The 26,033-nt window shown below is 36.8% G+C and overlaps 1 protein-coding gene across 1 annotated transcript in view; it reads left to right on the top strand.

Annotated features, from left to right (window-relative positions):
- Nucleotides 1-24,131: 24,131 nt before the first annotated feature.
- The window catches only part of LOC119787385 (plexin-A2-like), a 132,937-nt gene continuing 131,035 nt past the window's right edge, over nucleotides 24,132-26,033 (top strand). The window contains exon 1 of the mRNA XM_038291222.1: nucleotides 24,132-24,460. The gene's annotated coding sequence lies outside the window, so the exon portion shown is untranslated. The remainder of the gene's footprint in view (nucleotides 24,461-26,033) is intronic.

The following is a 26,033-nucleotide window of genomic DNA, read 5'->3' as shown; positions in this document are numbered from 1 at the left end:
TCCCTGTGTTTGCCACTTCCATTTTTCCTCCTCCTTCCCCTCTGGACATGTTTTCCTGTAATTGCTTGTGGGCTGCTGCAAGCAAAGGAATCAAGAGCGGTGATTTCAGAGAAAAACTCTCGCAGAGACATGTTTTTGTTTTGTTTTTCCAAAACAAGCAGCAATAAGAGAAGGGAAATGAAATATATTTAAATTCTGTTCTCCATTCTTCTCATATAGACTATCGTGCTTTACAAGAATGATAGGGGCTTTGTTTCATCAGCCTTCTGTTAGGAAGTCAACTGCTTCCAGTGACATGTAAAAACATTAAAATTCATCTCTGATTTCCTCACAGTGCATCATTCCACACCATAAACACTCAAAAGTTGTAATCCTGCTGGACCATGACTGTCTCATTTAAATGGTAATATAATTCCCATCATTCTTAATTTAATGTGCTCCCTGGCATTTTCTGTTCATCTCTGTAATGCTATCCCATTTGACAAGCCAATTTACGGCTCGGGTTGGCCCAGTTGGCTCAGCATTGTAAGGATAAAGCCGTAATAAATCCTGGTGATAAAAGACAAAAAAAAGGAAGGGACACAGATTTCAGCTGAGATCCATTTTCATTGATTTCACCGCTATTACAAGAGAACACAAGATTCTGGCTTTAAGATGGAGACGGCGCAGCCAGAGAGACACCACATGTGAGAAATGCGGACTGATTGCCCTTTTTGCTCCCCTGTTGTCAGAGGTGGCATTAGTGAGGCTGAAAGCAGTGTGAGTGATGACACAAGCAGCGCTAGAAAGACATATCAGACAGATTATAGCTCTGGCGACAGAGTAGAAAGAGCAGGGCCAGGCTTGATGCAGTCAGGAGTCATTTTGGCTGACCTTTCTGGGAATTACTACTGTAAATGACCCAGAGCAGTGTCTGCTTGTCACCGAGACAGTCTGGAGCTTCTGCAACCATTTTCTCATCATGGCAAATCATTTTGACAATCACAGTTCTCACTTTAGTCCCTGACAAAACTTAATAGCAATTTGAATTCCACAGACTATTCTGCGGCTCAGTCTTTGATGATTTTTCTTTAAGATTTTGCAGAGAAATCTGAAGATTAATCGACTCCTGGAACCTATTGTGGATGAAACAGCATCAGAGGTTGATCATCATTCAGGTGGTGGAATTTAAATATGGAGCTCAAGCTTGAAAACCTGTGATTAATGCATGTAATCCTATGTTAATTTATGGGGCCACTGCATACGGTCATGACTCATTGCAACATTCGTGCTATTCTGAACCAGATTTGCTTCAAAGGATAAATCTGCAGTTTTTATTTTTTTTTTATAATTCCAATGAAACATTTAATGCCAGATTTCGTTCGGTTTCTATTTCTCTTCCCTTAAACAGGCAAAATCACACTAAACCTAAATTAAGACATGTATGCTAACTACAGAACACTGAATTTCTGTCAGAGAGCTATTTTTATATAATGAGCAACTTTGATACATTTCCTGCTGTTTTATTGAATGGATCAGCTTAACGTAGCATCCATGTGTGAATTGCACCAATTTTAATTTATCCAGAACATGTTAAGTCAAAAAGAGGTAAATAAAAAAAAAATCACCTGAATTTCCATTTTCTGGCTGAACACATTGCTCCTTTTCGTGGAAGGGGGCTCCTTCAATTCAAAGCTAGTGAGAGAGGTTTCAGGCTTTAAAGCTGTTTGGAGAGAGCTATGTCGCACATGTAAATTTATATGCAGATTGGACCCCCCCCATCAACAGGGGGCAATTAGTACCATTGTTTTACGGGCACCTAACTTTGTCCTTGCTGTACTTTTATTCAACAAGCCAGATCTTCACACAATTTCAATAACTATAGTGAATTAAGTAATAAATAAGCAGCTTTAAAACGTTTTGGGTTAGTTCTAATTTGATTGAAGCATAAAAGTCTATAAATCATCAATGTTGTATTGATAATAATAATAGCAAAAAAATTAAATATTATTGTGATGCACTGATATAGTTAAAAAGAAACAAGTAAGACGTTGAATTATTAGATTTATTGGAATTAATTCAAGAGGAATATTTCTGATATGATGTCCCCTCTGAAATGGGTGCAAACAAATAAAATGCTTTAAGTTTATCCAAATACAGGCAATGGTTTCACTGAAGCCTTTGTAACTCAGGCAAACAGAAAGTCACTCAGCTTGAAAAGAGAGGAAAGCAAATTCTTTAAGGTCTCGATCAAAACAGATTCCGTAAAAAGTGAGACAGTGACAAAAGCACAGTGGGAGAGACAAAGAGGAAATCAAGTTAGAAAGTTAAACTGTCATCCTACTTGGAACAATATCTTCAGGCTTGGCTCAGTTCCAGATAATAATTTGTAAAAAAAAAAAAAAAAATTCAGACATCTAACATAAATCCATTTTCTTCCCCTCAGCATTTTCCTCCCTCAAGAAGATTTTCATTTATTCATGACAGTGCTGTGTCTATGTTTTCCCCTCTCTGCATATTCCTGTCTCTGTTTGATGTGCTGCACAATCCAGCCTTTGGATGCGATGTGTTTTGAGAGACAGATGAGAGGAAATGATTCATTCATCAGACAAGAGCCTGGGATACAAATCCCAGCTGACCTGCTGATCACATGGTTGATATTGCAGAGCGTCCTCGGGGCAGATGCAGGCCTGCGTTTATTAGGACCTTCAGCGAAGCATGGTACATCGGTCATCATCTCCCCAGGAGTGACTCTGTGTGACAGCAAACACAAGCTGGTCTCACCGCTCAAAATGCACACATTGCACCACCTAATTCAAACGTCAAACCACATAAGAAACAGCAGGGATGATGGTGAGATATGAGGGCTGGACAGACCTGTCAGAGGGGTAATTATTTCTCCACAAAATGGAAATATAGATTTGGCCTCAGGTGTGCGCTTTCTTTCATCCACAAAGAGTCTGTGAGTAAATGTGTCACATCAAAACTCTGTGGAGCTAGATATATATTATATAGTCATCAAAACTTTTGATGAGACTGAGAAGGAAAGAAGAGCTCAACTGTCCATGCTGCTATTTAGGACATATGAGAACTACTGGGTTGGTGCATGATACTTCATATCTACTGCCATCCTTAGGAAATATGTGTAAAAAGCCTTATAATGTATTCATTCTATTTTCATAATACTAAAAAAATAGCTTTTTTCTGAAAGAATGTATTCATATGTAAAATGTCTAATATTAATTGAAAAACAAATGTTAAGAAAGAAGAAACCAACCATAGTTTTTGGCACCTCTGCTTGTAAAACAAACCCACAGGGTTAGCAACCATGGGGCAATGTTAAATGATCTACAGACGAACCATTTCTGTATAAATATGGCCGTATGATTTATATCATTATATGTTTTGCTTCCTAGGAGAAATTTTGCTGCAAATGTTTTGTTATTTCTAAGATTTTAGTATGCTTGATTTACAAACAGTGGTCTTTGGAAAATGAAACAGGTCCAGAGCATCATAGATACTCCAACCTACCTAACAACAGACAGGAAAAGAGTTTCCAGATAGTATCACTACAGATCTGCTCTACATGGGGTTTGTTGCCAAAAAGTTCAAACTGTCCAATGAGGCTTTATTGTCAGATTAAAAGTACATTATATGCATTCTATTAAATTATGACCACATGTAGACTTAGACAAACTTCATTGTCATTCGGTATAAAAAAGCAAAATTAAATGAGCAGCTCACAACAGTGAAATGAACATTACCATTATAAAGTGCAGCAGGGATCAGAATGCAAACAGTCTAGGAGAAAAGGAAACAAGTTTAGAATAATGGTGCCAAATGCATTAATATGGAAGGGTTCGGCGCAGTGCAAAATAAATATGGTGTAAAATGCAGTACAACATTGAGTTATGTCCCGTTAAAAGGATTAGAAAAATTCAGCCATGTTTGTAGTTTCGTGATTTTGGCACTGATGGTTGGCTTAATTGCTCACTCCTTTCACCTGTCTAGCTCTTCCCTGTTTCTCTTTATTCAACAGAACCACCTGTTCCTGTTTCCTTTTTAGACTGCCTGTTTCCCAGCCATCAGTGGCAGATTAATCTTGAGCCTTTGGTTTACAGAGTTTTCTTGAGTTGCCTTAGTGTTCTGGTTGTCTGATCCCAATAATTTCTGCCTTTGGACCTCTGAGCCTGCCTGCCCCTGTCTTATTAGTTTGCCTGCCTGACTTCGGTTTCCTGTCAGATTCTTTTGTGAATTTAACAAGGACCTGCCTCTTGACTTTGCCGTTTGGATTATCCTGTCTGGCTTCATCTGTTCGCATCTGATCTCCTGTCAGCGGCGAAAAAGCTGTTGCAAAAACAAAGATCTTCACAAATAACATAAATATGGACTTAAAGCCATCTGTCTGTGCTTAACTTTTTTATACAACATTTTTAACTTATTGAATAGAGTCCTTAGTGAATAGATTAATTAAATATTGAGTGTAATGGCTGTTAGGGCGGCTTTGTTGATCCCCTAAGATATTCTGTAGTTCTGAAAAGCCAAGTTCTATGCATGGTTAGAGTCCCTCTCAGTGAACGTGATGCTAAGATAAACTTTGGTCTCCGTGCATTCTAGAGCCACATGTTGCAAAAGATCTTGTTTTAAATATTGTAAATAAAATATATTTGGAAAGGACTGCATATATATTCTTTAACCTAGATCAGCACACTCTAATCTCTGTTGAAAGATGTTTTTATTGCATTTTCTACTTTAAGAATTGGTATAGGTTATATTTTTTCTCCTGGGATGAGGGCAGTCATTGTTTAAATGGCCAGTGCATACTCTAGACTCAGTTTAACTGAAATTACTACTTTGTAGGCTTCCCTTAGCTTTCTACTGTGCAGATATTTTTATATCTAAGGGAAACGTAATTCAGGACATTACAACTCTTTTCTTGAATACTTTTTTGGTACTATATACACTCTTTTTATATTGTCTGTCGAATTTGTGTCTTTAATGGCATCTTGCTTTTACTCTTTGTACTCTATATAAACTACTGGAACCGGCATTTAACTGAAGGCGTAATCTTAAGGGATAAATAACATTGAGTCTAAGTCTAAGTTTATAAGTAAAGTGTACATTCAAACAGCTGTTGGGTTCCATGTTGTTCTTGGAGTTGCTGGGTGTTCCAATTGGTTTGAAAAAATAAAATAAAATAAAAGATTCACAATTCAGGATTTTGTTCTGCATAAGATTATTATCCTTCAGTAAAAGACACATTTATTTTTTAACACAGTAATAATGGTGGAGGCTGTTGTAGCATCAATTGTTAGAACAATGATCTTGTAACGCTTTTGACTAGATGCAAAAACAAAAGTCATCTCAAATAACCCATTAGCCATTAACTGAGGTGTGGTTTTTGCTTAGCTTTTTCCTCAAGCATTTTTTTTTATCAAAGACACAACAGATGTATGTCTGTAGAAAAAAATTAAACTAATTCTGACTCACAGATGGCTTTAGCCCACAGTAATAGTTTAATTATTTGGGGTAATATGCCACATTTACTCAAGCTCATGTGGTGTTTTAAAAAGCAATGAAGCATGTAGGGAAACCGAGTTTTTTCAAGCTAATTTAATCTCAAGCTAAAAAACTAATGTAATAAATTTCCCATGAGGATAAAAAAAAAAGATTTTCATTAGATATGTATCATATAAACTCTAGTATGGCTCATAAAAGCCAGAAAGGTAGCTTATTATGTTAATTTAGCTAATTCCTGAAAAAAAGATTTCATGTTAATTTCAATGTATCTATTTTCTACTTGATGACATTTTCTGTATTTGAGTATTGAACTTCACAAATATTAAACAGATCTCATCTGCCAAAACACTTCTTGTTTCTTCTTATCATGCTCTCACTTTACAGCAGACTGTTTTGAACCTGCAATTCGAAGAGAAAGTGAGCATAAAATGTAGTCTTCAACCACCAAAAGCTTATTTAATGTAAAATCTTTAGATTTAATGTGATATCCACACAAAGTAGGCCTACTGTTTTATTCTCCAGTGAAAGGTAATGGTTGTAAATCCCTTTTCACTTAACAAGACTGAAATATACGCCTTATCTTGTACACAAAATATCTTAAATTCAAACCCAAAATGTGGAAATCTTCTCAGATGGGTTTAGGTTAGGATTTTAACTGGACTTGTAACATTTTAACATTTGACTAAAACCATTTCATTGCACCTCCGGGTGAATGTTAATGGTTGTCATCCTGCTGGAAGGCAAACCTCTCTCCAACCTGCAACTCCTTCATATTTAACTTCATATAATTTCTCATCAATATTGATGAGATCCTCTGCTCCTCCCAAAGAGATGCTTCTAAAGGCAGGATCGTGTGAGGATGGTACGTTGTTGTGGAGTTCTATTTTCTTATTTTAACAGTCATAGCATTTAGGAAGTAGGCAAAAAGTTACAATTTTGTACTCAGACCATCTTCTTTTAAATATTTGCTGTCTCCCCTACATGGCTTTAACACCCTGCTTTCTAACAGCAGCTGTTTTGTCCTTATTTATTATCTTCCAGCCCTGGATTGTGAAGCTAAAGGCTGTCCTGTCCACATGCTAAAGAAAATTGAACAACTAAAACGTGATCTGATTAGAATACGTCCTAATTAACAACTGTTGTTCAATTACATGAACAACTTTTAGCTGGAAAATGCTCATTATGAATTTAATACCAACAAAATGCTTCCTAACAAAAAGCCTGGGGAAAAGCTGTATAATGAAATACTGAAGCATGAAACATCTCATAACTTATGAGGTGAAATCATAACTCATCAACTGAATGACTGCTAAGGAACAGAGGTTTTTGCAAGAAAACTGCAAGTAAAAAAAGAAAAAAACACAACTTTTATTTATACTATTTTCAATTTTGTAAAAGTATATTTTGGAGGGATTTTATTTTATTTTTTTAAATAAAGAAGTCACACTTTGTATTTAGAGTTAATACTGGAATCGAAAAACAGTTTCCGTTAAAGAGACAGATCAGACGAAAATGTATAAAATAGCGTAATTTGAACAGGAAGCTGATTGACGATTATATCTGTCAAGGTTTGGTTGAGATTAGAGGACCCAAATGCAGAGGCAGGGAGGCAGAGGTGGGTTTGTTGAAGATTTAATTGAATTTTCACAGCTGAGGCAGGAATCCAAAAATCCAACTTAAAAAATTAAAAACAAACCAGAATCATGCAGACATCAGGGGAAAAGAGCACATGGGGTCAGGGAAAGGCGATGAGAGACGAGGTATGACGAAGTAAGACGAGGAACCAGCACTGAGGAACTGTGCAAGGAGAGTATTTATGGTAGACTGAACAAAGAGAGGACTAACGAGCTGATTGGGAGCAGGTGTGAAGAGAGAAATCTAGAAAGGAGCTAGGGAAAAGGAGACCAACACAAGAGGGAAACAGAGGGCAACAAAAAAAAACCCTCAAATATATCCAGAAAACACAACAAAATAGGAATTAAAACAATAAAACTAGAAAACATGGAGCAAAGTAAAACTGAATACTCAAAAGAAACAACAGAACCAAGACCGTGACAATATCTGCCATTGCTGCCAATTAAACCTATTTCAAAGGATCAGCCTACAGTTTTTACTCAGCTCATAGAGGATACGGTGACAATTTCCTTTGACAATTACGCTGCAATCTAAGCACAGGCTTCATCCACTGTCTGTTGTGAAGGAAGTTATTATAAGTCTGAAAGTGGAAAATGCAACAAATCCTGCATAGATTTAGTCAGTAATATGAACTGTTATGTACCAGGGTCCAATGTTCTCGTAAGTCAGGCTCGTCAACAGACATTTTCAGAAAACCATTTAATAATCATTATAAACCAAGTTCTGTGATACATGTTGGATCAGAAATCATCCACTGAGGTTTGGGTTAAAGTTTCAATAACTGATCTGGAAACATACATGCATAAGCCGTACCGGGCTATAAGCTGCTGATATCTAATTAACTGTCTTCCACCAAACCTCTAGGGGGGAGCAGGAATTGACTTCGGTCTCTTCATTGGTTTGACAGCTTTAATGCGGTAAATAAATGTCAAAATGTGTGAATTTGGGACATTTGTTATCCATCTTGCCTGTTGCTAGCATGTTCTTGTACTAAATGAAAAGTATCCCCTTATTCTTTCATTTCTAACTTTGACTTCACCCTCTGTAGGTTAGGAAAAATCCATAGAAAAGTCAAACCTTTTTATAAGCCGCATGGTTCAAAACTTGCGAAAAAGGTAGCTGCCGTATAGTTCAGAAAATACGGTAATCCTTAAAACGTACTTCTCTTTCAGTTAAATGGGAGCAACAGACATTTTTCATCCACTTGTTTTCTACCTTTTGACCACACAACTCACGCTGCTTTATTAATGCATAAAAATGATACTCTACCATGCCAATTTGCAGCAACAAATTCATGTTTAATTCAGTTTTTTCTGAATTTTTTTTATGGCATATTTCCTGCCTACAAAAGAATACCAATCATTTTTATGCAGGCAGCTATTTTCATCCAATAAGCCAGATGCACATATCTTCCAGCAGAGAAGGTCAAATATATTCAAGACTTTTAATGCCCTCTTTTAAATGCTGGCACGTTAAATCTGGAGGTGCTTTTAAAATTAGATGCACTGTATCCTGAGTGATGGCTTATAACACATTCCTAACACCTTCACTTGCCTTCTTGATAACAAAATTGGCTCTCACAAATTCTTTAGAAATAAAAAATTGATTTTTGACCCGCTTTACATTTTTTTCCAAAGAATTTGTAGATGCACAAGGCTCTAATGAGTGAAGTGGGCAGGTTACCAGAGTGATTTGGCATGAAAAGTGCATCCTACTCTGCAGCATGTGGGAGTTGCTGAGTGTGCTGATCACAGTCTTCCACCTGGTTGCAGAGGGAATGACCTCCAGGAGCAAGTAGATATCCCAGCAGGGTATGTTTAGTGTCAAGCCAAGCACACAGGGAAGGTCTGTTTGACTGATGAAGCCATAGAATGTAAAACAGTACCCTGTGAATTCTGATGGAAATGCAATTTTCAGATATGGTAGTCCTCTCTGTTTCAGAATTTTTTCCTAAAAAAAAAACCCACATACATTGTTAAGTTTTTTTAGTCAGTATATTAGGGGCTACAAGGATGAGATCTTAAAGTTCATGTTCATGACAACTGCTGCAGTTCATAGCTTCAGTCAAAGTAAAGTTCTACAGGACACTGATATAAGCTTATAGAAGCAACAATCAAAAGTGAAACTGATTCAAACAGACATAGTTACTTATACTGCATGGAAGACCTGTATGGTTAAGTATAGATATATAGTAGGCCCAACAGCTAAATGTGTTTGGAGTGAAGTTATATATTGAATTTCCAAAATGTTCTGATTGCTCTCGCTATCTGTAATATCAGCAGCTCACGAACACACATGCTTTCACTGATATGCACTATTTCTTTAATATATTTGTTATTTCATACCAAAAATTGACCCTTCAAAGTCAATGGTTGAGAAGATTGAGAAGATTTGCAAGCAAGGGTGTAACTTTGTGATGAAAGTTGCTGGGGACACTATGGATGATGAACCTACAGTTACTTGACACAAATGTTTTAATAGGGTTTGCATTTTCCAAAATTGAGCTCAAACATATATTCATTGAATGCTTTCCTATTGTTGAGAACACAAAAGAACCAAAATATACTGATATTTATATTTATGGGTAGTTAAACATTAAAAAAGGATGAATATCGGCTGATTCTGATGCCAACAGCAATATAGTATGCCTCCCTAGTATGGACACTATTTCAGATTCATTCATCCATCAGTCCATCCCAAAAAATGTGGATTGATTGATGGGCATTTTCTCTTTCAACTACGTCAGTGATCATCCTTCTTCAAAAGCAGAAAAATCTAATTTAGAAAAATTTGTCCCACATATGGCTGAGAGCCAAAGTCTTTGAATTAAAATTGTTGGTGGGGACATGTCCCTACCAGTCCTTCAGGAAATTATGCCTGTGTTTGCAAGAGTTTAAATCTATGACTAAATATGAAATACAGTCATCCAATTGATATTGCAAAGAGAATGGAGCAGCAGATCGACAGACAGATTGGTGCAACGGTTTGTTGTGGTGAAGAGGGAGCTGGGGCAAAAGGTGAAGACCAAGATCCTGGATGCAAATGGCTGAAATTAGCTTTCTTCACAGTGTGACTGTGAAATCCCTTAGCGATAGGGTCATCCAGGAGAAGCTTGGAGTAGAGCAGTTTCTCCCCAACAAGAGGACCCAGCTGTGGTGGCTTGCACATCTTTTAGGGGACCCCCTCCCCTGGACTCCTCCCTGAGGAGGTATTCTTGCAGGTCCCCGGAGGAGGAGGCCCAGGGGACAACCCAGGACCCCTGGAAGGGACTGTGTCTTGGCTGGCCCTGGAATGCCTCAGGCTTCCCTCAGAGGAGTTGGAGAAGAGGGAAGTCTGGGTTTCTCTGCTGAGACCGCTATCCCACTGACCAGGTCTCAGGTAAGCAAAAGATGACGAGTATGAACACGTCAATCAAGAAATAGCATAAATACTTAATATTAAAGTAAAAAGAATGATGTTTAATAAAGGACACACTTAGCTAGGCCATGCACAGTGATGGAAAATAAAGGACACACTTAGCTAGGCCATGCACAGTGATGGAAAATAAAGGACACACTTAGCTAGGCCATGCACAGTGATGGAAATTATTTTAATGTAAAAACATCTTTATTACAAGTATTAAAAAAACTATTTATTGAAATAATTAAAGTAACATAATGTAGAAAACTTAATTTCAGTTGTTTTGTTCTTTAAAGCGGAATCCAAGATCACCACTTCCGACATCCAATCAAAAAATATAGGATTAGGGTTAATAAACAGTAATACAATAAAGTAAAACCCTTGAAAACTGCTTCAGAGTTTTACAGCACTATTAGATTCTAATACTTCAGTTTAATGATTTGGAAGAAGCACAAGCCACAAAACAACAACAAATGCCAGCTGATAAAAATGCATGAGTGGTCGTTGGAACCGCATGATTTGATATCACTTTCACACACAACTGACTCTAACTGTCCGCCTCCTCCTGCTGTGGGATGATGACAAAACATTCAGAGTAAATTATACTAATAAGATAATGATAAACAGAGCTGCTTTAAACGGATCAAAGAACCTAATTTTTAATCTATAATAGCTGAGAAAAAGGGCAACTTCTAATCTGATTAGTTAAGATGATGGCTATTTTATGAAGGGATGAACCATTTAGCCTATGTTTTTGTTTGTGCCAAAGAAGAACTTTGTTAGTTCAGAGACTGATCCAAAGAACTAAGTGGAACACATCATCCATTGTCTCAATCTGAAGTGTGTTAGAATTTGGGGTGACATAATTTTTTTATTTAAACCCATTAACCCACTAATTAGCTGTGCCCTGTTTTAGACTCCTAATGTGCAAAGCTGGTTTAAATGTGCAAAATATTTCACTTTAAAACATTATAAACTTTTTCTTTGATTATTGTAGCATACACCTAATAAATAAACCTTATATAATACATATTCATTAATATATAGCTTATATATAGCTATAAAGTATACTTAAAATTATTAATTATTAATGTATTTATTTCAAATGGATTATTTGTCTAAAATGCAGAATAATGGGGCTATATGGACTGAAACAGTAAACTTTATGTATTTAAAATAAATGCATTCATTTGCATCAATTTTGAGTAAGTATATTTTATTAATACTAATTAAATAAACCTGAGGATTCTATACTCCAAATATTTCTGTGAGTGTATTTGCAGTGGAGGGTTGTTCAATAAAGCGTTAAACCAGAAGATCAGAATCTAAATATATTACATTTATTCCGTTTATCCATCATTTGTCTCCCACCTCTTAAATATGAACTACTTGATGCTGGTCTTTCTCAACTAATTCCAGTGAAAAAACTGAATTTGGTGCATCTTTTGAAACATTTCAAGTATGAATGATTTGGTCCATCCTGTGTGTCTCTGATTTACCCTGAGTTGGACTGAAAATCTCTCTGCTGTGTACCTCCCCTCTCACCCAGTAACTAATCAGGACAAACACAACCAGCAGCTCGCCCAAACCTCAAGATCAATGATTCCGTAAGAGGCTGATTTACAAAATATAGAAAAAAGAATAGACTAATCCTTTGGTTTGTCATTCCTAAGCAATGTTTCGTGCAGACAGCAACCACATAAAAACAAGCATACAACAGCATCGTTAAAGGAAAAAAGTGAAGTTCCTCTTCACATTGTTGGAAGATGTTGATTTCAAGCTGGTCTTCTATATCTAAATATTGTTTTAGTTAATATTGTTATTGTTAAGTGTTTTTGTAATATAGCAGCTAAACGGCTCTTTTCAATACTGTCTATTTTACATCTAATGACTGGATATGGTAGATTTCTAAAGGGGTGTGTGTGTGTGCAGGTGGGGGGGGGGGTCACTTCATTTCCTGATCACTTGATAAACCTATAAAACAGTAAAACACGTGTTAAACTGTTCAAAAGCAGATTGATAAAGCAGACCATAAGAGGCACAATTAGTTATTCGGGTAAAATTGCTTTTTTTTTTTTTTTACAAAGCAAATTACAACATTAAACTAAAAACAATATAAATGCAAATGTGGCATTCTGTAATAAACCATGCATTTTCCTCCATGAAACAATTGAAGAGAACATTAAGCCTGAACTGCTCTATATGTTTTATGACAGAGTAATGCAATCTGTGCACTTTGATTTAAATTATTGATCCATGTTTTGGAAAACTAGGATGCATTTTAAATAGTTTTATCCTCCATTGTAGAATCTTTAATTTTCCTAATTTAAATCCAGGTAAACTACAAATCATGTCCCATTCCTTTTCTTAGGAATCATAAAATAAAATTCAAGGTCTTCACCCTATGGATTTGTAAAGAGCAGGCAAGAATGTTATTAGGCACACAATTTGATTTTCTACATCATGAATGCACAAGTCTTCTAAGGGGAAGCACAAAAGATACCTTTTATGTGAACAATAAGGACCCCAAAAACAGCAAAAAAAGGGTAGATGATCCCAACAGATAATCTATTTGAGAACAAGAGGAAAAGTTAAGACAATAAGAATTAATTGCAAATCCGTACATATTATGTTATTATATCTAAACAAGGATATGCTCAGCTTAATTCATACAGTGAAGGGTTGAAATATTTATTGAGAAATATGAAGAATATGACAGTTTTCAGTTTAACTTTGATTCATGTTTTTCTTTGTTTTCTAGTTTTATTGGTTTATTCCTATTTTGTGGTGTTTTCTGGATATATTTGAATTCTTAGGTTTTTATTTGTTGCCCTCTGTTGCCCTCTTGTTTTGGTCTCCTTTTCCCTAGCTTCTTTCTAGAATCCTTTGTTCACACCTGCTCCCAGTCAGCTCATTAGTCCTGTCTTTGTTCTGTCTCCCATATATACTCTCCCTGTGCAGCTCCTCAATGCTGGTTCCTCATCTTTTCCTGGCTCCCTACCAATGGCTAGACAAAGCCGGACTGAAGGATAGGACAGAGGCACTCATCATGGCTGCAAAGGAGAAGGCCCTGAGTACCAGAACAATAGAGGCCCAGCTCTACCACACCAGACAAGACCCCAGGTGCAGACTGAGCAGAGGCCTCTGAGACAATCCAGCACATAACTGCAGGGTGCAAGATGCTGGCAGGGAAAGCTTACATGGAGCATCATTACTAAGTGGCTGGAAGAGTGTACAGGAACGTCTGTGCAGAGTATGGGCTGGAAACCCCAAGGTCAAAGTGGTAAACACCTCCAAAGATGGTAGAGAATGACCAGGCCAAGATCCTGTGGGACTTCCAGATACAGACGGACTGAATGGTGACGGCAAACCAACCGAACATTGTGGTGGTGGACAAAAAGCAGCAAGTTGTGGTTGACATAATACCAAGTGACTGCAATATCAGGAAAAACGCACATGAGAAACTAGAGAAGTACAAGGAAGAGCTCGAGAAAACCTGGAAGTTTAAGACATGAGTTGTACCCATGGTCATTGGGGCAACTGGGGCAGTGACCCCCACACTGGAAGAGTGGTTACAGCAGATCCCTGGAAATACATCAGGCATCTCGGTCCAGAAGAGTGCAGTTCAAGGGACAGCAACGATACTGCGCAGAACCCTCAAGCTCCCAGGCCTTTGGTAGAGGACCCGAGCTTGGAGGACAAAAGAGGGGAAAATGTGATTTTTTGTTAATTCCGTCTGCTCATTTTGTTAGAGAACCAAAGTTGAGCTTTTCTCTGGAAGAAATCACCCCTCACATGTTGTTACTTTGTAATCTGTTTCACAGTCTCACACCACATTATTCACAAAGTGAGAAAAGGGTTTCTTGGCTTTCTTTATGTGCAAAAATACATTTTCCTGCAATTTTCTTCTATACCCTTTAAAAATGACTATTCTCTTTCTTTTCCCACACTCAGGAAGATTACGAGCATGAGTGTATCTCTATAATGCCTTCTGTCCTCCTAAAAAATGCATATATAGAGAAAAATCAACTATTTTCTAGCCAGCAGCTAGGAAAAGTAAAACTGGGTTCAGCAGATTTTATACCATCATATTCATTGAACCAAAATTAGTTTGATGAGCTTTAAAGAAACAATGACACTACTCTTGGTAAAGAAAAAAACTAAACTAAATATTTACTCAGCAAAATCTATCAAGGAGGATAACTAGCTGAGGCTAGTTAATCTGGTTGTAATACTCAAGAAAAAAAACAATGATTAAATAATGTATAAAAGTTACAGTGCAAAGCTCCCATTAATTCATAAGCACAACTTATGAATTAAATCTTTTCTACAGCCGTTTTTAAAAGCCTCCAGCAAAGTTGTAGGTGAAACAGTCCCTGGTTGTAAATCATTTAACTTGTGTCATATTTTGGATGTCTGCATTAAGATTATTAAAATTTAGTACATTTATTCTCTTAATTTGTGTTTGTGATTAATGCTTAATTTTAGTTGAGTTCTCATTGGTTTTAGAACTAGTTTTAGTTTTTAATGGTTGTATTAATTTTCATGCTCATGATTCAAGAATGCATACATTAATAAAATTAATGCAAAAGATGAATTAAGTAGGATATAAGCTGACTTATATTAAGTGAACTACTTTCACATCAGTTAGTGAGGATTTTAAAGAGGTTAATAAGCATGAAAACAAAGGGTACATTTAGCTATAACTTCAGTAGGCTTTCTGTAGTTATTATAAAAGCACAGTACAGTTCCAGTTAGCTAGTTTTCCCCTCCTCACTCTTTACTCTTTTTATGTATTATTCCAATTGACAAAAAATGTTTTCTTAGTTTCAGTTTTCTTTTTTCATCAGTTTTAATTAACTATAATAACCCTGGACTGTATGAGTGTCTGGTATAGTCCAGAGCTATTATAGCCATATTTCTTTTGAACAGTCAATACGCTCTCACTATAAATACATTATTGGTCATTTTATTAATATATTGTATAGATGTTGAAATTGAAGCTCATTTAAGCCTGTGTGTTAGAAATTGCCTTACATTTCATAAAAATCATCATGTTCTTTCCTCCTTTGCTAATTCTGTTTTTATTGATTGTACTGTACTGTGTCTGACAGCTGTCTTCACAGTTTACCTGGTTCCATCACACTTCATGTTTAACACACCTGCTGATAATAGTGAGATGCACCATTTTGATGGTAACTCACCATCAGTGAGTTACCATGCCTTTGGAAGACGGGTAACCTTGTTTTTATTCCAGTCATGCCTTAAATAAAACAAACATTTTACTAAAAGGGTTTCAAAGAAATCCTAATTTTTTTTTAATATAATTCTAAGGATTTTGCTAAACTAAACATAAGCCAATCTTAACTGACTATCTGTGTAAGGTGTTAAGAGTGTATGCACACATCTCACTTTAACTGTAAGCATGATAATAAGGAGTTAGTTGCAGTAATGTGCATATATTAAAGCCATATCAGCTTAAAAATATAACATTAACATATTTAACATTCTTAACTACAATTCTCAAAAAAAACAAACTGACAGCAAAGGTTTATCCAAATGTTCCCTAATTCTCTGCACAAATATAAGGTTAAAGTACATGACATGATAATCTAGTTGGAAGTAGCTGTAAAGTTATTACAAAAGTGAATGTAAAGGTAGAATTACTTGGAATTAATTAGTTAAATTACAGGCCCCAAATTATTTTTACGCATATTTTTTTGGCTTGTATTGTGTAGAAATTTTGCTAAATATTGTATATGAAATAGTAGACAATTGGCTAATTTTGCCAAAAGAAAATAATATCAATTGGGAGATCAAAATTGGGCCAAATTGTCAGGCTCAGAATAGTAGGATCCAGTATTCAAATTGGACAAATTGATTTAACAAAACGTATAAAGTAAACTGAATCAGAGTGAGTGGCATCATCATCTAAGAACCACCTCTGTGGGTGGAGACACCAGGTTACTGCGAACGTGTGAGTCACTAACCTGGTCTTATAGATCAGTGCAAATCCAAAGAGTGAGAATGGTTCCAGCCAGCTGGCTTCCAACGAGGTGCTGAGAATCCAGGACAGAGTCGGATAACGGTTCCAGGTACGGTAAAACAACATGCAGACCCAGAATCTGACTGGAGTCAAAAGGCAGGTCAGGCAAACAGATCAGAACGAGGACAGGCAGGCTCAGAGGTCGGGAGGCGGAACAGGTCAGGATCAGGTTATAAGAATTCACCAATGGCTCAAAATATTCTAGCACTGATGACTGGTCTGAAGGCCGTTGTATCAGGTGAGCGGGCAATAAGAACTTGGCGAAGCAAAGCAGGTGTGTGAAAGGAGTTAGAGCAATGTGCCAAAATCATGAATATAAAAGCGTAAATATAATTAATTAATTAATCCCCCCGTGATATTTGTGAAAGGGATAGAAAACTGAAATAACTGCAAATCACATATAAAATAATGCCAGAAATGGCAGTAAACAATACACAGCGTTAATGTGTTTTAAGCAAATTTACAGTCTTTGCAAACAGTAATCGAAGCTTGACAGTAGCACTAAATCATAAAATTTTTTTGAGTTGGACTAGCTATAGCATCGCCCTGGTGTTCCCACTAATTTTATTGAATCCAAACATCTGCCTGTAAATCAGAGGTCTATCTCCTATGAAATAGAGGTCTATCCCTGATCCGAACACACGTAAATCAAAAAGCTTAATAACCTCCTCAGCATGGTGTCAAGTTCTGCAAACTTCTACTGATGACCTGATTATCTGATTTAGGCAAGTTGAAGCAGATAAACCCCTAAAAGGTGCTGGATACCGTCTCTAGATGAATGTAGTTTAAAATCTCTGCTCTAAATTATCTTACGAATGACTCAATATAAAACAAATTGTCTAAGAGAAATTGCACACAAGCAAATTAAATGAATAAATAATTGTAGCTTTCTTTCCATGAATATGTTTTAGAAGTTGAGTTGAAATGATGGTGAGTGATAGTCTGCTAAGTACAAGGCACCTGTTGAGGCAAAATATGAGGGCCCCTTTATTCCTGTTCCTTGTACGCTGAAGTGTTAATGCTTTAGAGGGAAAAGTTTTAATGGCTTTCGCTTGTCATTATTCTCGGTGTTATGACAGTTTGATTGGACCTGTGGTTGTCGCTTATTGCTGCTTGGTTTGCATGTGCCTCTCTTTCCTTGCTTCCAGAGCTTTGTGTTGTTATGCTAATTTTTATGAAGTAGATTGCATCTCGCTGGCTGCTCCACTTGGGTCCCGTCTGTGAGAAAGGCCCTGAGCACCAGCCTAATAATCATAATGAACACATCAGAACAATGCCCAAACTAAATATCACGTATGTTGATACGCTGGGGCTTTGTGAATGACCGTCATGGTTACCAAAGTAACTAATTGCGAATGCTGATGAAGCTGTGGCTATATTTACCCTCAGGTGCTGAGCTTTTTAAAGAGTTTTATGTCTAATTTCAGTGTGTGTAGAAAGAATAGAGCTGCAATGTAGCTGAGTGAGTATTTGCACTGGTTGGCTCCCCTCAGGATAACTTAAATCCCTTTTTCTGGAACGTGAAAGGGTAAACTATAAAGCTATTTCTCGTGTCTCCTAGCTGTTGCATACTGGTTTCTTCTTGCGTATTTTAAATTGACAAAACTGCTGAAAAGTCAATTGACAAAGTTATATCATGATATAGCATGCTATACATAAAAAGGAATACTTTCAATCTTGTCCTGACATTTGGAATTGATTGTCCAATCTGACCACTATTTAATAACCTTCAAACTTACTTTAACAGAGGTCTCCTTCCCCAAAGAGGGTTTCACTTTAGCAGATCATAATTAGATAGGCAGTAATACATTTGGACAAATCTGTTCCACTTTTTATCTTCTCTGTATCACCTAACTATACTGCAGAGTGCAACCATTTAATTTAGTTCCCTTTACAAATGATGATGACTTTGTTGATGAGGTTACTTGTTCCCTGCACACTGCTTTAGACAACTTACCACCTTTAAAAAGAAGAAATGTAATAATAGGAGGCTGGCTTAAATTTATAGCCCATCTTTGAAGCATACGGTTAAGAAACTCGAGAGAAAATGGCTCTCTACATCCCTAAATAATTTTTTTCTAATCTAGAAAAAACATTTGTTGTATAAAATGACCCTTCATAAACCTAGAGTAGAATATTTATTTTCTCTAATAGATGTAAATAGGAATAATCCTAGATTTCTTTTTAATACATTTGCAAACTCAGAGCCATGGCTCTGTTGATTCGTCCACCCCACTGCTCTTAGGAATAATAATTTATGGGACTCTTAATACATGACATAAAAATAAATAATAAATAAATTATATTGATTCTATTAAAAATGAAATCATTTCCACCACTTTGATTTTTACTGGTTCATCTGAGGAACAGCATCTGAATCTGACCTGTGTTTGGACTGTTTTCATCCAGTTGAACTTTTGTAGTTAGCAAAACTATTGTCTTCATCTAAGCCTCCAACTGGTATGCTAGATCCAGTGTCAATAATTTTAATTCAATTCAGTTTATTTATATAGCGCCAATTCACAACACATGTCATCTCAAGGCACTTTACAGTTCACCAGATCATACAGTCAAATTGATTCAAAGTTTTCTATCTAAGGAAAACCAGTTGATTTCATTGACTCATTGACTCAAATGCAATCTCTCACACTAAGTATGCTTGTAACGACAGTGGAGAGGAAAAACTCCCTTTTAACAGGAAGAAACCTCCAGTAGAACCAGGCTCAGTGTGAGCGGCCATCTGCTGAGGCCGACTGGCGTTCAAGGAGAGCAATATGCGCTGGACTGTGCCATCAACATTTTTAATCATAGATGATAGAGCGGGCCCTTTTTTTTATGTTTAGTCTGTACATTACTATGTGCTCTCTGAGCTCACCTGTTTCTTTCGTAGAAATAGCCACCAGTGGAGCTAGTTTACTGGTCCAGCGGTATAAATATATAGCAGTATAAATAAATATATAGCAGTATAAATATAGCGGTATAAATATATAGCAGTATAAATATGCTGCCTAAGAAACTCAGTCATCCAGGTCGTACTGATTCAACAAAGTTAAAAACCAAACCACTGGACTTTGTTTTCCAAGTTTGAAAATGTTTTGCTTCCCATCCAGGAAGCTTTTTTAATTCAAAATGGATAAGCGTTGAGTTGCAAGTTCCAAACTCAAAGTTCAAATACTTAAATACGTTACTTAACTTATGTAGAAATCTCTGCTATCTATACTTATCTGGAGTAAGTATTTTCTTAGACTTTTTACTTCTAGACTCATTAGTTTTGTTTTATTTAGGCTCATTTTCCTTTTGGCCAGTGGGTATTAAAAAAATTGAAACCATTAAAATTGTTGTTAATCCAGACAATTAATTTCTTTGTGGTTGCACTCTTATGTTTTCACATACAAAAATAAATAGGTTTTCAAGATGATGCAAAGTAAAATTTCACAATGTTACCATTAGTTATAAAACTACGAAAATTAAATATAAGGAAGTTATCATCCAAAGTTGTAGAAAAATCTTTTTTAATAGGGTAGCGCAGTAAAGCATCTGTCATTTTTTTCCTCTATTACTTTTATTTCTATACTTTAAGTAGTTTAAAAATTCGTACTTTTACATTTTTACTTGATTAAAACGCTTAAATTGAAACTTCTATAAAAGTGTTTTAAAACAGCAGGATTTATACTCGAGTAACAAATATAAATATTTTTGACACCTCTGACCATTACCTTTTCTAAAATAGAAAGGATTTATGGATCAGTGCTTCTATTTTCTTTTATGCCTTCTTCTGTCCCTTTAAACCCCCAGTCAGCCTCAAAATGAAAGCCGCTCATACTTAACCTGTTTCTGCTGGAGGTTTCTCCCTTCCTTTTTTTTCCTAACTCTGTTGCATGCATGCTCTGTGTGAGGGATTGCTGTAGAGTCAACCACAAAATGTAAACCAATATCTACTATTGCCACATGGTCATCCAGGAGTTACTTGATGAAATCAGTTGGTTTTTCCTTACATGGAAAATGGTTTTCAACGATCTGACTGCAAGATATGATTCAATTGTCTCTGTAAAATGCCTCGAGATGACATGTATTGAGAATCGTTGCTACATAAATAAACTTAATTTATGCTTAATGAAAACAATAAAACTTTGACCTCTTCATGCTATTTTTGCAACAGCTGAGGAATAATAAAATAGATAGAATTCTGGATATCTGTATGTTTATTGGGGGCAAATTCTACCTAATATGAATAAGACTGCTGGACATAGAGTAAACCGTGATAAAGGATTGATCTGTAGGACTGCCTCATTAACTCTGGAAGAACTGACTGGTCAAAAAGAGGAGAACATTTAGATTAAAGAGATGCTTCTTTCTTGGAGGTTATTGCTTAGCCAACATTGAAACACTAAGCTTTGAAAAATATTATTTCTTGTCCTATAAAAACAGAAGGGAAAAGCGACTACTGAGAAAGATTCCTGATTCATTTTTTTTTGTTTTAGAAGTGACCTGAAAGAAAACATTCAAGAAAAAGAAAGAAAAAAAACACTTAAAAGTGCTGAAAAAGACTCTCACTGGAAAAGTGGAAGAAATTTTCATTAGTCTGCTTCATCAGTTCTCTGCAGCTGTTCAAATGAATCCCTTCACTGGACTTAGAATAGAAAGAGTTTGCATTTTTTTGGGATGCCGCTCTTCCATCTTACTTCTACACTCTATCTTCAATACTTTCCTAACCTCATTAAACTGACTTTTTTCATGTTTCCCAAGATAATCTGAATTATTTAACTCAAACTCAGAAAGCAACCAGCGTCCAAAATCTGCTGCAGTGACAATCCTTAAATTACAAATAATAAGAGTAGCTCAAATGGATAAATAAACCAAAAGAGTAATTTCATGTTTTTAGCTCTCAGCTTTCTTTCTACGAGGATCTGAATTTCCTTGCTATAATTTCAATGGAAATTAAGATTCAACAAGCGCTTTCCAATTACAACAACATAATAAGGTTGTTATAAGAGATTTTCCCCCCTGTTGTTCGGCCTCCCATGAGTGGCTGACCTGTGGCTTTTATTCTATGTGAATCCGCGGTAGAGTTATGGCTGAACAAGTAGCACAGCATCTTAAAAACAATTTCACAACTCAAATTGCCCTGAAATTAGACCTGTGGGCTGCAGATAACATTTTCTACCAAATCAGTTACATGTTGACAGGCATACGTGTAGCACTAAAAGCAACACAGGTACTTTGTTACATATAGAAGCAACCTGCTGATAATGTTTACAATAATTTACAGTACACATCGAGCATAAACCTACACAATGGATATCGTATTTCTGGATAAATGTTCTCATAGGACCTGTATTCATATGGAAGACAGACTATATCACAACACAACCAGAAATATACTCAGTAAATGTCTATTTATAAGCTGCTAAATGCCAGTTTTACCCACAGCTTCCTCAGAGCATTGGACGCATCTGTGGACATGTTGCCTGCACTGTTTATGTACATGGTCTTTCCTGGGAGTATAATTCGACATTTGGGTTTGTTTATATGTCTGCAGGCGTTTGCTCTTTTCAAACTGCTGTATTTATGTGTTTGGGATTTACAAAGGCTGAGGAACTCCTGCACCTGACTAAGTCCCAGTGAGGGGTAGCTGCCATCTGTTGAGCCATTAGCGAACTGCTGGACTCCAAACAGGTAGCCCGTCTGACACCTCTGACTCATCATCATCCCACCAAACAGAAAATTATAAGAAACTGGACAACTGGGCAACGGGGCGCCCTCAGGACACATACATACACACAGAAGGAAGACAGTCAGAAATGCCTGGGGAGCTTTTTAGTGAGGTAAGCAGTTCTTGAGGAAGTGGTAAGTTTAATGAATATATGCTTGTGAGGCACACTGCCTACTTTTCCATTAAAAGCAGAGACATCCATGCATCATGCAACAGCCTTCATCGCCTGACACAATCCCACCTCCAAGGGTGGAATGAATCATTCCTGTTTTGGACCTTCGGGTAAAAATCATTGCAAATTAAGAACTACAGTACCACGGCGCCATGCAAGACACTACCCCCAACATAAAATGGCAAAAAGAGCATTTCAGTGGGTGGGTATATTGGTTGAGATGAAAAAATTAATCATTTAGTCCAGATATTTCACAAAACAGGTACAGGAAGGCTACTGTTGCAAAAATAAAGCTGGACGTTAGTATCCCACCAGCTACGAAATATACATAAGATACAGCTAACACGCCAAAGAGATTGTTCAGCTTAGATGAAACCCAAACTGAACTCTTTAGCCAATACATTTTCTACAACATGTTAACTCAGCAAAGGCACGCGGTGGTGAGGGCATCATGCTGTGATAATTAATTCCAGAATTAAATGTGACTGTAAATGTACAGAGGTAGAAACCTTCCTCATAAGGCTTGCAGCTATTTTAGCAAAAAAACAAAAACAATTTGTATTAAAAGTTTGGCTCAATTTGATCTAAATAGAAACACCTATCACAAAATTATAGGTTTCCACTTATATCACCCAGCTAAGCAATCAGATCTTATTAGAATACACTGAAATTTGGGTCTGTAATGTATTATAATGTAATAAAAGGTCCTGTAGCATTGACATAAATTTTTGTCATCAAAATATCCATATTTTTTAAATGTTACAAAGGTAATAAGGTCTTGTCCTGGATTCCAATAACACTATTGCCCTGTATTTTTGATTATCAAAGTATTTCACTGAGTTCCCTATAAAGGAATAACAGTAATTGTAATTTGTTGGTTTGACATTGTGTTTTTTACTGTCATTACACACATATATCTTCTTATTTGTTTATCATGTTGTTCTACTTCTTTCTGGAAATTTAGTAAGTTTCTAATAATTAATTTCACTGCATTTCAGTTAATTCCTAGAATACATGCTTATGGCTTGGTCTACTGTGGGTCGTTTTTTAATCTTTTCTATTAGGCTACACGTTTTTTAATTCTCTCAATGTCTTTTTTGATTTTTGGATACCGGTAAGTTCTTAAAAAAAAGCATCTCCCTTTGAAGCATTGACTGTTCTCTCCTGTAATGATAATCTGGCCCCAATTACCAAATTCGTCCCTGAAGAAGCTTGTTCACAACTGATTGCGCTGAGGAAATGTAGTTGCGACATGCATCCTATAGAGGGCGGTATTTTAAAGTAGTATCGTCTAAATTGCACAGCACGTGCACATTGTCTTCTCTTTTAAAAGTAGAAATACTCTTTGTATTTAAAGAAATTACTATTAATTAAAATAAAAATGCTGTTTTAGTGTCTTGCTGTTGATATAAATGGTTGGTTGAAGTTCCAGAAATTTTCATTTTGTTCCAGACATGATAATCAGGTTTAAAATGATAGGTTATATATATATATATATATATATATATATACCTAAAACAGGAAAAAATAAAACAAGACAATGTGATTTTGCTAATAAATATATAAATTCGATGGTGTAAGGGTAAGGGGGGGCATGATAAATTGTAGCCCATTGAGAAGGATTGGAGTAGTTGGACCACAGGATGACGCGATGGAGGCTGGGTCTAAAAGGAAAAACACACACCGTACGTGAGGTGCAAGTGAACTGATGAGTGACTTCATGTATCACCGGCGTCCAGACTGAAGCGCACTCAGACAGGCAGAGAGAGAGAGACACTGATCAGTCCCTGATCGAGCTGAGCGGGTCATTTGATGCCGTTTCCTCCTCTCTGGATGCTGACTGCCGGCCGGATGACTTTCCAAGCAGCGCGTCTGTTCAGCCCTTAGAATAAACCATCCCTCCTCCTTGCGTCTGCTTCACTGACGGACAGGTGTTGGCCGGATGCTGCGCTCAAACCCCTGCACAACCCATGAATGAGTCTCCTGCTGTTTCAAGGTGAGTATTCAACATTTTGCCTATTTTTTTTTCAAACCATTGTGCAGAAGCTGAAAGTTGCATGACTTTACACAGCGCTGAAGCTGTGAACTTGTTGTTTTAAAGGATCTCTTTGGACCACCTGTGACGAGAGGCAGGTGATGATCTAAGAAAAAAGATATCATTCACAGAAAATAGGGACAGCAGCTCTTTTTTTCTGGTTAGATGAGAATAAGGAAACCATCAGAGGATACATTTCATTCAGCTGTATTAGACAAAGACTGCAGCAGCCTGCATGTGAAGATTCTTTTTTTCTAAGTGTGTGGATTATTCTGGGTAGCGCAGCAGATCAGTGGTCATCAGGCGAAAAAATAGTGTGAAGTATTAAGCTTGGAGATAGTCAGCCAGGCAGTGAGGCAGTCAGTCAGCTCTCCACTATCTGCTCCTCCTGCAGCCTTGGCAGCAAGGGCAGAGTGCAAGCCACTGGGATGCTGATAAGCTGGGGCAGGAGCTGGGATGATGAAGGCTGAGTCCGAAAGCGCACAGAGCTGTGAGCTGTGCCAGCCTCTACAATGCTGTTGACCAAGTGCATCTTTGTTCAAGCCCCCATATGTGACTGTCCCTGTATGTGTGCGGAGGCAGAGGGAGGATGAGGAGGGGAGGCAGTTGGATTCCCAGCTTTTTTTTCCTTTTGACTCTCACCCCTCATGCAAACCAGATGAACCCCTCTCTTCTGTCTCTGTGCTCTTTCTGGTCTAGCTTATCTGGCCAGCCAGTTGGACCAGCTTTTATTCTCCTGGCCCCTCCAGAATGAGTAAGGGGAGAGAGAGGGAAAGACAGAGGAAGTAAAAAAAAAAAAAAAGATTGGCTCCTTTCTTGGCATCCTTATGCCTGGCATGTGCTTCGGTATTTTATCAGCTGCCTACTAATTTTAGGGTTTAAATGAATCTCCACATTCATTTTATCTTTTCTCTCTCTGTTCTTATGATAACAGTAAATTAAACTAGGGTTAGTTCTCTGATGTCATACTTAGTGGATCAACAAAGCCTCATTTTTACCAAATAAGAAAAGCAATGACTTATTCTGTTCACATATAACAGAGCTGTGAAGTCATTTTCAGAGACTCTTGCTGTGGAAGAATTAACTGCATATTTATAGTCAGAATAGCAAACAAACCTATACAAGATTTATTGTTGTCCAAACAAGCTATATATCCAAGAAAAAAAAAAAAGTAAAATACAAATAGTTGCAAGGAACTATGATATATTTTTTTAGATATATATATATATACTCACCTTTTAAGGTTCTGTGTTAGATCCCCAGTATTGGGTCCTTCTGCATGGAGTTTGCAGGTTCTCCCTATGCATGTGTGGCTTCTCTCAAAGTATTGCATCTTCCTCTCAGAGTAAAAAACACACACACACACACACACACATATATATATATATATATATATATATATATATATATATATATATATATATATATATAGGTGACTCTAGTGTATTGGTGACTCTAGATTGCAGGAGTGGGTGTGTTCATGGTTGTAGTCTTTGTGTCACTCTGGTGGATTGCTGACCAGAGTATACCCCAC

The sequence above is a fragment of the Cyprinodon tularosa genome, unplaced genomic scaffold, assembly GCF_016077235.1.
Source record: "Cyprinodon tularosa strain WSP-4 unplaced genomic scaffold, ASM1607723v1 ctg297, whole genome shotgun sequence".
NCBI lineage: Eukaryota > Metazoa > Chordata > Actinopteri > Cyprinodontiformes > Cyprinodontidae > Cyprinodon > Cyprinodon tularosa.
Note: the sequence above shows the minus strand (reverse complement) of the source record. Positions and strands in the feature narration are given on the sequence as shown.